Consider the following 13,177-nt stretch of genomic DNA (forward strand, 5'->3'; position numbering starts at 1 on the left):
TTTTTCTTTGCTCTATGTTGCTTTCACATTATGAAGACACACTCAGCTTCTCCTATAACTTTCTGTTGCTTATATGGACAATTCTGATCAACTCATTCATTGTAACATAATGTACCAAATTAAAAAAAAATATTTCATATATATTTTTATGAAATCATGTTTACAATTATATTAAACATAACATTTTCAGCATTTTTTCACAATAACTTCTGGTTTGTCTCTTTAAAGACAATTAAAAGATCATTTCGGGGAAAAATCAATATGAATAAAAGTTTATGTTCAGAATACTGTTCTTTCTTTTTTCAGTAATATAGTACTATGCACCTAAATACACAAAAAATCTTTAAAATACCTTAAAAATAGTTCAGCTGTGCTAGGGATACATGCACATGTGATGAGTTATTTTGGGGGCAGCCTGGGTAAACGGGGAATTTGGCTAACGAGGTCCTTAAATAAATAGCCTCTTGTTAGTGCATTTCTCTTTTATTCAGTAGAGCTAAACCTTCTTGTGGAAGTTTGAATGTAAGCTCCTGTGCATTAAAAAGTTCAGGGATTTTTTAAATGTCTTTAAAGTTTTCAGACTTATTAACTGGTTTGCCTTTACAACAAGGTATTGTGCCTCTTGTTGGCTACAATCTGTTAACATGTGAGTAGCTCTCAGGTATTAAAACTAAATTACCATCCTTGTTTTTCATCACCCTGGTGATTTTACTTTCTGTGGTTGTTTAGGTCAGGTCTGTTAAACTAGGGAGTTACAACTTCTGATGTTTTTTCCTGCCATATGAAGATCTAGGTTGTCATAGGAAACAAGCAAATCCGTGCAATTCCAAAAGTTTTGGGTTTTCTAATATGCTAAAAGTTAGCAACTAGAGGGTCAGTGACTATATTGAAGAAACAGTATGGGTTATTTTAAAGTATTTAAAAGGCTTCTTTGTGTGCCAGTTTGCAGCGGTCTGACAATACTGCACTGTGTGTTGTGTGGGTTTGGGTTTTTTTTGTTGTTGCTTTTTTAAAATGAGACAAGGCTCAAGTATGAGCCTTTTTCTTTCCCATATTCATTTGCTTGTTGTTCAAAGAAAGCTGGGTGGTCCTTTTGCAGTACTAAAGCTGATACCTTCTCTCAAGCCCATTCAGTTGTATTGGCTGGAATAGGAGCACTGTTGAGGTTTCCATGGATGCCGTAGAGGTGGGATAAGACCCGGTGTCACTAATGCTGCCTGGCATGCTCTTTATGGCCTGAGTAACCCATGTACTTAGGAATGCACACCGTTTACTCACCACCTTACATGAACAGGAAAACAGCTTTGTTCCCCCCAATTTAGTAAAAGGTCTGTTGCAATTTGCATGGCTTTTAGACTGCTCAGTAAGAAATAAGAGTTGTTTTGATTTTGAGGAGTATTGGGAGTTTTTGTTTGGTTATTTGGGTATTTTGTAGACACAGCATTGTAGGCTTTATTAAAGTAGTCACTAAAATACAAAACTTCTCTTCCAGCTAGTGTCAGGTGTGGTAGTCACTATAAATGACAAATGTCACCAGATATCTTTGAGATCTCATTTAAAAGAAATGCTATTATTTACCTTTGGCTTATAGGAGATTCAGTAATTGCTGCATTTGTGTTGATGGATTCTTGCTTTAAGTATAAAAATGCTTAACTTCTTTTTGTGAGATAGAAATAACAAATGACAAATCTATAAATAATGGATTGAAAATTGCAGGAATGCATTAGTTTTTATGTTACTGGTAATTATGATAGAATATAGAATGCTTTTATGAATCCTAATTTCATGAAAAAAATAAGAAAAATAATTACAATTTCTCCATTTATATGATGCCTTCTGGGACAGTTCCATTTTTTTTTAATTATTTATTTTTTGTGCAGCGTAGCCATAATGGTGTATACTAGTTAGCAATAACTAATAAATTGAAAAAGTAAAAAATATTTAACTGCAGAAGGAGACAAAATATGATCAGGCAGGTTAGGAAAAATCCAATTTTAAAAATATTTTCTCCCAACACTTGAGATTTACTATAATACTTATAAAGAGCTTTTATCAAGAATGGAAACTAGGTTTCTAATTCATTGAAATACATTTGAAATTTGTACCCCATCTATTGTAAAAATATTACTTGTAATCTGGATCTATGACTTGAAATCTGGTTCTGAGCATCTTTGCTAATTTGCTCTTAACCCTTCACTTTTCTAGGCTTTTTAGCTGTTTTTGCAATCACCATCTTATCTATTTCACCAGAATATTATAGAACATCATTCACAGCTGTACATGTGAAATTATTTTTTACAGTGCTTTTCATGCAGTAAGGGCATAGGAGGTAAAAGTATGAATGTAGATCTACTAGGGAGTTGCTCACATGAATTTAAATGGAGGTTAAAATGAGAGGTTGAGCTGCTGAAAGCAGAACTGCAAATCTGAGTTTGGCAAGTGGGTTCATTGGTGTGCTAGGTGGTTGTGTCTACGAATCACTCACAAATTCCCAAGAGAAGCTGTCTGCTCTTGTGCATTTCTTACTGCTGCTGATTGTGTAAGGTCTGTGGGTTTTGCTTTAATGGTGGTGGGCAGTTCAGGTGTAACAGAAGTAATTCAGGGCCAGGGAGTGCAATGTTTAGCAGGACAGAATATAAGCCTTCTCTTCAAGAAGTGCTGAGAAGGGAACTGGCAAAACAGAAAGGCTTAGACTTTCAGGGAGAACATATTCCTTGTACTCATGCTATCCCAAATCCTCAATTGGTTTAATTTCACAGTGATGTGGAAGATTAGTACAGTATCTTTAAGGAGAATTGGCAACTACACAGGAAGAACAGTTGGCAGATGGAGGTAGTCAGCCCATCTATTCCTGATTTCTGCACACATCAGGACACTTTTATTAACAAATTCCATGCCGTTGTGGGGAACAAGACTTTGACAATACCCTTGATATTGTGAAGATGCTTGTTCCGGGACCATATTTATGTGGGTTTTGGTTTTTTTTTTACTATACACTATATATATTTTTTTTTTTTTTACTATACACTATATATATTTTTTTTAATGGTGCTGGAATATTTTATGTGACTTACAGATATGTGGAGCTCGGGTGGATCCAGGGTTAATGTTTTGGAAGAAAATTCTGGACTTAATAAGTAGACCTTAATTGCCTGAGGTTTGTGAAGGATCAGTTCAGTGTCCAGGTAATCCTTTTCAGGCATACATTTCTGATGAAATAAGAGGTAGTTGACACTCCTCAGAGCTTCCTAAGATCTCATAAGGTGCAACTCATAATTGATTTCTCTTTAAAGCAATTGCAGTTCATCAGGTTTAAGTTCCTTAAGCCCTGATAGTGTCCAGCTCTTTCATCTTGTCTTTTCATCCTGTCCCCTGCTTTCCTCTCTAGGACGGGAAGATGGAGTCTAAAAATTGTGTTATGACACCATGTAGATATCACTGCAGTCTCACTCCTCCTGAAGTGTATTTCAGTACATTTTAGAATCTAAGTTTTCAGACTCATGGACTTCACTGTTTGAGTGGCACATGTTATATTTTAGGGAATGGCATTTCTGAAACTACACAGAGAAGTGAATAACTGGAAGTAGGAGAAGAATGCTTGACTTGATCAGAAAAAATTTGAAAAGCATTTATGAAAAGCAGACAACAATTATTCATTATTTTATAGCTCTGTATGGTCCAAATTAATTTTAATGGAGGATTCTGATCTGGTTTTGAAAGATTTTTTTGTTATCTGATGCACTTTAATACCCATGAGCAGAAATACACACAAATGCACGTGTGCATGGTTACAAACATGTATCACGTATCCTTAACAAGAATAATGCTAGGAAGAGGAAAGAAGTCACAAAACTGAATGATTGCTTTTGCTTTCTCTACACAAGACTGTACAACGAAGTGACTCTGTGGCAAAAGACAGACATGAGAGAACTAGGAAACTGTGATAAGATGAATAGAGAGATTCAGGCTGGGACAGGAAAATAACAGGATAGGACTCAGACTGGTGTTGTAAAAGCTCAGTGTGGTAGTCTATTGTATGAACTTAAAGGGAGGAAAAAAAATCCTCCTGTCAATGAAGGGAAACAGAATCTGTACATGCACCAAACTGAAGAAAAAGTCATTAGGGAGGAAGGGTCCTATGGAAAGTACATCTTCACTCTTTGCTGTTATAGGTAGGACAGCTACAAGCATCAGAAATAGCATATAATACCTTTCTGAAAGTAATACTTCACAGCTGAGTTACAGATACCACATGCACAGTGTGGACTGTGATTCATTATTTCTTTCCTGAGCTTTATAATTATCGGTTTATTTTAATGAGTTTATTTTAAAGCTTGAATTTTGGGCTGCATACAATACACGATGCATTTATACATTTGCTGCTATGCTGAGGACTACTATACATAATGTGAAATGTCACCTATAATTTGAACGTTTGAATAAACTTGGCAACCAACTGAGGAAAAAAACCTGAATATTGCTATTTCAATTTTTCCTACATTAACAAAGAGTGTGTCACAGTATCAGAGATTGGGGATGGCCTTAGGAGAGGACTTGTGTTTATTTGGTGCTGAGGACCCAGCTCACTTGTCAGGAAATTTACTTCAGACAAGCTCTATTCTGGACCATGGGCTGAATGTCCATTAGCAGCTAAAATGAATCAGGTATGTCTAAACACGTTCTCCTGGCTTAGTTCTTATCTGAAAGGAATCCAGTGTGCGAGATCCATGATATATTAATGGTGTGAACCAAAGCAGGTTAAACTGGAACAGCTGGGAGATTCACCTCAAAAGCATGGTTCTTATCTGAGCTAAAAAGCTGACGTGGATGTGCCCTTGTAACCTCTGTGTCTGAACAGAGTCCAGATTTTATGTTAAGCCTATCAGATGCTACACCAGAATGATGGTAGTCTCCCATGTCTTAGTGCAATATTCCTGACCTTTGTGGGAGGACAAAGGAGGTATAATAAGAGGATAAACATCCTGTGAAGACCCCTTGCTTGTGGCACCTTGCTTGTAATTTGCTCCTTAACTTTGCCAGTGTGACAGTGCTGTGTTGATAGCTGTTGGAAGAAAACAGTATTTTCAGCTGTCAGTTCCCTTGACGCACAACATTAACCAGATCCCTTGGGGGATTGCTATTCTCTTTCAGAGAGTTACACAGCAGCAGAATTCACGTGTCTGTTAGCCAAGGATGACTTGAGGCAAGCGTGACAAGTACTGTCTTGCAGAACCCTGTTGAAGGTGTTGCCCAGGTGTGTGGCCAGACTGAGACACAATACTTGTTCCTGATATGATTAATTTAAAGAATGGCTGGTTTTAATTAAAGGTTATAAGAGCAATTAAATTCCTATTTCCATCTTCACTCCTCTGCCCGTTTTTCAGTCTTCTTCCCTTTTCCTTCTGGTGTTTGACTGAGGAGGTTACAAGAAGATTGCTATAGGAATGTTTGGCTTGAAATACCTGTGTAATCTCAAAAGTAAAGCTGTCCTTTCTGACTAGCCATTTCTTCATGTTTCTAGTAAATGAGATGTTGTTTCACTGTCCCTTCCAAAGCTAGTCTGAAAACATACAATCTAGGAACTGTGTCATATTGCAAATTAAGTGGCAGAGACCATGAATTTACTCAGTCTGCATCCGTGTTCAATTTATTTTCTTCTTAAAGAAGAAAGAAATAGGTTTTTGAATCTTGGCAATTTAGAAGTTGTTGTGTGATTTTTGGATTCTGGAACCCTCTCCCTGTTGTCTGGTTTCAAAAAACTAGTGGAACCTGTTGTGTGGGTCTTTCTCATTACAGCTAAACCCTATAATTAGATCTAGTTAAACTAATCCTTTAGGGATTGACTGAAGTCACTCATACAGACACAGTGAAATGCAAGGTAAATTGTACAATGTATTTCACAGCAACACTGCTTTTTTAATATAGATTTATAGTTTTTAATTTTATCTCATAATAGTTCACCATACAGTGGATAAGGAATCAGAATATATAGCCATGTTAAAATAGGTTTCATAAATTATCTGCACAGTGGTATAGGAACTAAGTATATCATTAGCAGATGTTTGCTGTATGTTTTTTCTGTTCTGGAATATCAGATACATTTTCCAGTGGAAAAAAAAAGAAGTATAGCTAACTTTCTATTGAATAACTTCTGATATCAAATATCAAAATGGATAAAGGAATAAAGAGAAGATTAATGTCACTGTTTAGCCTTGGGATATGAGAACCAGATTAGTAAAATTAAGTGCCAGTTGGTCTTCATATGTTAAAGTTGTATATATGTCCAAATGTTTTGCTTAGATTTTCATTTAATATTTTCTTTTTCTCTTTTACTAACAATTATGTGCTTCAGCTGTCTGAGACACATTCAAAACAGTTTCTGTAAAGGTAAAGCTTAAAGCTTCTCTTTATCCTCAAACCGGAAAGTAATTTAACAGAAATGAAAATTAATCCAAACTGAGGCTTTTCACCAACAAATGCCAGTCTGTTTTGTCCATCTTCAAAAATATTTGTCCAAAGAGAGAAATGTGAACAGAAGCAAAGTCTGTTCAGGCTGTAATGCTGCAGTCCCATGATCGCTGTTCCCTGCCATTGCATCCCCCTTTCCAAACTGGCTGAAGGGAGACATTCCAGTCTCCCCTGCACTCCCCTGCACCAGCACTTGTGGTGTCGTGTATTGAACCAAATCAGTACCTTGATATCGAAAACTGAGCCTTCTCTTGTTTTTGGGGGGTTAGGTTGCTGCCAGATCAATTTTCTAATTTGGCTTGCTGCATGGGATTTTAATGCCAGTGTGGAGGAGGGGGCAGGAACATATTTCTGGGGGTGGTGGGGAAAACAGTTCCGCCTCTCTCTAGAGCAGCTGGTGCTCTGCGTTGGCTTCAACTCATTGTAAAACTTCCAAGTATAAAATACTGATCTATGAGCTGCAGTCCATGCCTGCAACATAGAGCTGTCATCCTGATTATTTGTTTTTACTGTTTCTTGCACATGAATGATTCTGTTTTGAAGTAATGTAAACATTTGAGAATTCAAACCATTAATTATCTCTCTCTCAAAAAAAAATAATCCTAAGTCCAGTTCTCTGTCTCAGTTATAACTAAGTGGTAACGAACTGTTAAAGTGACAGCTCAAAGCAGATGCAATTAAAACCATGAAAATGAGACTGTGGAACTAATATATATTAAAAAAAAAAAAAAAAGAGATCTGTTCTGTTTTATTAAAGTGCTCAGCCAATTTTTACACAGGTATAATAGTTGGGTGTTAGTTATAATATTGTAATAATTGGGTGTTAGTTATAATATTTTTAGTGGTTTTGTGGGTTTTTTTTTAAATTTCATTTTTGTTACCTTCATAGACTTGAATTTGAACATTTTAGTAATTCCCTTCATTTCTTTAGTTTCACAATTGACTGATATCTATAGGATGAAACAAAGCATGCTTTGACCTTCTGATATTATTTTTAACCAAGCAAAACTGTTGGATGTTAAGTTAGTTTACAATGAAATGATTGGAAAAAAAAGACAAAGAAGAAAACCAGAAACAAGAACCACACAAAAAATAAACTAGTGAGGATTTCTAGCAAACATACCTAGGAAACATAACTATTAGCAATTGTGAAAGCAGGCAGACCTATAGTAAATATTTTGACATCACAGTGAATATTTTTAAGAACTACCTACTTTATACACTATTAGCAAGTATACTGTTATGCAGCTTTCCACCTGGCTTTCTCTTTGTGGGAAGGAGAGAATATGCTTGAACGGAATGAATGTCACACTGTTGACAGATGTGATCCAGCACTCAGTTCTTGTCTCAGAATAAAGTTTTCCACATTGATGTCACTCAGACAAAAGCCTAAAGAAAAAATAATGACCTTTTTCCTTAGCTAAGGCTCAAGAGTGCACATCTATACCAGCTGTAACTCCAGTCGAGTCTGCTGCATTAAGCTTTTTGAGGTCCTCGCAAACAAGTGTTAATGAAGTTACTCAAGGTGACTTTCCTGCAGCATTAAAAAAGAAAGTTTTTCATGAGTAGTGCAATAATCCATGGAGGGAGTACTCTTCAATGTATTCTGAAATGCTAAGAAGCCATTATCATCCTGAATGACCAGTTGTAATACCCAACATATAAAGTGCTGCTAGCTAGGCTGAGTAGTTGTATTAACAATAAATCTTCACAGGCTTATTTTGCCCAGGTGTTTTTATGCTCCCCACTAAATCAGACCATAACTTTATTGCTTCATGATTAGTCAGAAAGATTTCTAAGTAAACAAATCCTTTCAGCTTCAGCTCATAATATATGCTGATAAAGATTTAAAAAAGTTTTGAGAATTTATAGTTTTAAATTCTGAGGTTACTTGCCTTACGTTTTCCCTGGTTGACTACAATAAATATACATACTACATTTTCTTTTCTAATTTTGGCTTTAACCAAGAGAACTATTCACCTTTCCATCCTTCAGGTAAATAGTTTCAGGATATAGGTCCTAAATACTCCATTATAACCTTTGAATCTGGAGTGATGTGTTCTGACGTGAATATCGGGTTTTCTTCTCAGTTTGTACTATTCTGGTTATAAAGAAAGTTACAGAGCCTGTGAGAACGGTGGTGTGACAAATAATGGGGTCATAGGAGTTTCAGTCTTGAACAGATTTTGCAGTCCTTACTGAACAAATATGTTGTCATTGAATAGTTTATGATGAATAAAAAGCTAACTTGAAAAAATGAGTTTTGCAGCTGACAGTGGTGGTCATGAAATGGTGCTTCTGTCAAAACATGAGGTCTATGCTGCAAGATGGGCAACAAGATTCTGTAGTACACATGCAAACTGTGGTAACAGAAGGACAGCTGTATATGTGTGAAGAGATAGGTTATTAGTTGACTAGTTTGTTTTATGTAGGGTTTTGTGTGTGAATTAAGATCTAGGGAAGTAAGAGCAACTCCTAATATCAAAAAAGTACCTTGTCATTTAAATGTCATGTAGTGCTTTGCAGCTGTACACCTGTATTTATACAATGGTTTGATGAGATGTGCTTAAGGTAGTTTTTAATTGCCTGTTGCCAGCTAGCAGGATGTAGGAGCATCCAGATACATGTATATGGCACAGCGTAAAATGCTGTTACTCTGAATAATGTGCAGAATATGTCAGAGTTTGATCAAGACCACTGAACCTGTGTTCCCAGGAGTTCTTTCTCATGTGTGCAATGGTCTTGATTTGTTGGTGGATCTAACACTGCCCTAGGAAAAAGTACTAATGGTAATAAAGTAAATGTTTACATAGGCCTAGGGGCTGCATAAGATTGTCCCTTGTTCTGAACAATGAAGAATGAATGTGTGTATATATTCATTTCATCAAATCTATTGGTGACAAAATTATTCTCTCTCTTCCTCTGTGCTCCATGAAGTCCGTGTGCAGTGGGTCACATACTCCGTGGAAGTATTTTGGGACTTGCTTACCAGTGATGTAGTTTAGCCAGTAAAAACAGTCATTAATGTATCTTTTTTTGTTTGATTTGGACTAATGTGGACTAAGTGACTGAAGAAACTTAAAGAAGGGTGTTTAGTGGATCTCTCCAGCTGCAAAATATGGAAAGACAGAGACTTGATCTGTTATTACACAGAACATACAACTTCATGGTGAAGATAAACCTTTTGCATGGTTGTGAGTCCTGATTTGTTATGTCTTCTAATTATTCATAAGGAAATTCTGATTGTAAAAAGGGGTTGTGAGATAGAATCATAGAATTACTCATCTCATAATTCACTTTTTATATTCCATATATACCCTGCTATGCTATACAGCAACATATCCATATCTAAATCAGTTCTCAGGATAATTTTAAAAAGTATTGAGAACTAAAAGTTAAAATGAAAACTGAATATGCATGTACTTTTTTTCATCTAGAACTCGGATTTAGAATCTCATTTCTTTTACATTTTATTTTTTCATTGTCTGTTTTTTGAAATTTCTGAAGTTTAGTTGACGTGAGACAGCTTACAAATAAAATCAAATCAAAAATCCCAGGTCCTTAAGATGATGTCTCTTATCATACATTATATATGGTGAATAACATCTCTTTTTCCAGAGAACCCAAAGGAAAAGCTTGTGAAGGTTTCAGCAGGGAAATGTTAAAGGTTTAAATGTTGCTAATGCAGAAGATGCTCTATGCTAACAGTATAGATTTTAGATTTTTATTTGTATCCCTCTCTACAAGATGGGCAACAGATAGTTTTTTAGTGAGGCAAAAATCTAGTATTTGTTTATATATGCTTTAGCATTCTGCAGAAAAGTCAGAAACCGTAACATTGAAAAAGATCATTAATTTGAGATTGGTACAATTAGTGCAGCATGAACTTGCTCTTTGTTGTACAAAAAGGAAATCTGTATAACTTCAATGAAATATATCCCAGGGCCCTGTGGGAATTGGCTGATGTAGTTGCTAAGCCACTCTTCATCATATTTGAAGTCACGGCAGTCAGTGAGGTTCCCAGCAACTTGAGAAAAGAGAATATCACACCAATAATAATGATAATAATAATAATAATAGTAATAATAATAATAAAGAGGACCCTGGGAGCTACCGAACAGTCAGCCTCTAGTGCAAGATGTCCCTGCCTGAGGCAGAAGAGTTGGACTACATCTTCAAAGGTCCCTTAGAACCCAAACCATTCTACGATTCTCTAAGAAAAGTAAGCGTTCTCTAGGAAAAACAGATTCTGATATGCTATTCCTGTATCTGACTAAATAGATTAATCTATGTAAAATTAATATTTTCATCATGGAAGTAGAATGTAATGACTTGAAATGAGAATTAAGAAGCAGGTGAGAAGTTTTAGAATAGGTTTAAGATGCTTTGGTTGTAAGATTTATGCACTGTAGAACTTCAAATGGAGCCTAAAAAATGGCTGTGACTGTTATTTTCTTCTCGGTGTTTTAGCACCAAAATAGAAGAATCACCTTTTCTGTTCTTTCCTGTTGTCTAGGTTTGAAGAAGAAATGTTTGAATATTGGCATTTCCATCAATTTTCCTTTCCTCACCATACTCTCTCCATGGAAAGAAGTGATTAGCCTTAGGAAATAAAGAGAAAAGAAATTGCTTTCTGCTATTATTTGAAAGCACTGTGAAAAGAAATTACTAACTTTAGCCCTCAATTCTGGTGTACACTAGGCCAATGATGAGCAGTGAAAACGGTCAGTGGAAGGCAGCTATTCTTTTTGAGGCCTTCACAAACAACTGTGTGTAATGGAGAAAACCAACAGAGAAAATTACAAAGAACAAAGCTGACATTGCCAGAAACTTACAGGTAGTGGCTCCCTCTATTTGGCTTAATGTATCTTAGATATTCAACAGCTGGACAACTTGAAAGCTTTAGAGTTTGACATTTTATAAAGTGCACTGTGCTTTTATTTATTTATTTTTTTAAATGACACAAGTTATAATCGTATTTTATTTAAAACATGAGTAAAAGTTGAGAGGAATTAATAAAGGACCTATTTTTCTCAAGAAGAAAATGTTCTTAAAGGAACCTGAGCCTCTCTAGCACTTAGATACAGGGGAGGGAGAAAGCTGAGATTGTTCTACAGTGAGGTATTTTTAAGTCTTTTTTTTTTTTTAATGCATGTTCTGCAGGTATTAACTGAGTGGGACTGAGTGTTGTACATGGGTGAATTTTTGTCTAATTACAAAATATGGAAGATTTGGAGATACCTTAGAGCTGTTCAAGGTTTGTTATGGTAAAATGTTTCTCAATTTTTACCATGAGGTGCTGTGGAACTCTTATTTTGCATAGCATTCATAGCTACAGCTTTTCTGGGGCAGATGATGCCCTGCTAGCTAGTAACCAGAACTGTTTGCAACACTGTGGAAAAAAAACTATGTTGGAATCAAGTGTGTGCATCTTTCAGCCCAAATTCCCCATCTGGTAGCAGCGTTTCAGTTGGAAGCAGCTCAGATGAACAGGAGAGACATTGTCATTAGAAGGCAAACTGCAGCATGGTGGGGAGCTGTTCAGCTCTCTAAACAGATATTAGCTGAATCCTGTTAAGCATCTTTTTTATTATTATTATTATTATTTTTCCCCCCATGCCAACGTTTTCAATTACAGAATTTCTAACTGTGAGCCAAGTGTTTGAAAGCATGGCCACTGTCTCTCAGAACAGTGATAGAAAAGTCTACATGTTAGGTGGTTGTTTGAGGAATCTGGAGGTCCACTTTATTTCTAAATTAGGATTTTTCGCTTTCTGAGTTGGTTGTGATACTAAAATGAGGAGGTTAGTTGTTCTTAAATAGCCAACTGTTTGAAAATTCTTGCATAAAACCTGTCTATTCTCTTTCATAAATAATAGATGCAAACAGTAATCCCTAACAGCATATATGAACTGAAAGATGATGGACTGCGTAGAATTTTAAGATATTGATATCGGTCTCTGAGAACACCAGGAGCTGTTTCACAAACTCACAAGCCCTCTGCTTTAGCTCACTACCAGAAAGAGTTGGATTTGATACGTTTCATATCTAAAACTTATAGAAGAAGCTATTCCAAAATGAAAAATAGTGCAGATGTGATATTTAATTTGAGATGCAGGATGTCCTGAATATGTAACAATCATTTTTATATGAGTGTGAAGACAGAAGTTAATGATCAAGGAATACTGTTTTGCATTGAGAATTTGCTTAGATCTGTGATTCCTGATTGTTGGTCATCCCAGGCACTAGAACATGATGAATCTGGTAGCCTGATGGATGGAGGCTGCTGTGGCTCTGTCTTCATGTTCAGACTGTCACAAGGCAGAGCTCATATTCTGAGAGAGGGAAACATACACACAGCTGTACAGAGCAACATAAATAGACCCCAGTGCCCTATTGGCACCCAAGTGAACACTCAGCACTCACCCAGACACTGCACAGGCTGCCTCACCCTGTTTTTCCTCTCCAGCTATTTAAGATTGAAGTCTGCTAGGAGCATGTGTCTATCTAGGGGTGCATACGTGGTATGTAACACTAGAGGAGCTGGCCTTAGATAATTTAATCACTAGCTGGCCCCAGATCTCATTGGTGTCCCCTGTTGCTGACACCCAAACAGAGAAGCCTTGGAGATTGGCAGCCCTACTCTAATTGCTGGTACTGAGACCTCTTCTACCTGCTGGCTTTTTGAGCTTGAAGTTAACTCTTGTTC

At 36.4% G+C, this 13,177-nt stretch overlaps 1 protein-coding gene across 11 annotated transcripts in view; it reads left to right on the top strand.

The window, feature by feature from the left end:
• Nucleotides 1-13,177, top strand: part of LAMA2 (laminin subunit alpha 2) — a 356,006-nt gene that overhangs the window by 93,933 nt on the left and 248,896 nt on the right. The window lies entirely within an intron of this gene.

Source organism: Columba livia, chromosome 3 (genome assembly GCF_036013475.1).
Source record: "Columba livia isolate bColLiv1 breed racing homer chromosome 3, bColLiv1.pat.W.v2, whole genome shotgun sequence".
Taxonomy (NCBI): Eukaryota; Metazoa; Chordata; class Aves; order Columbiformes; family Columbidae; genus Columba; species Columba livia.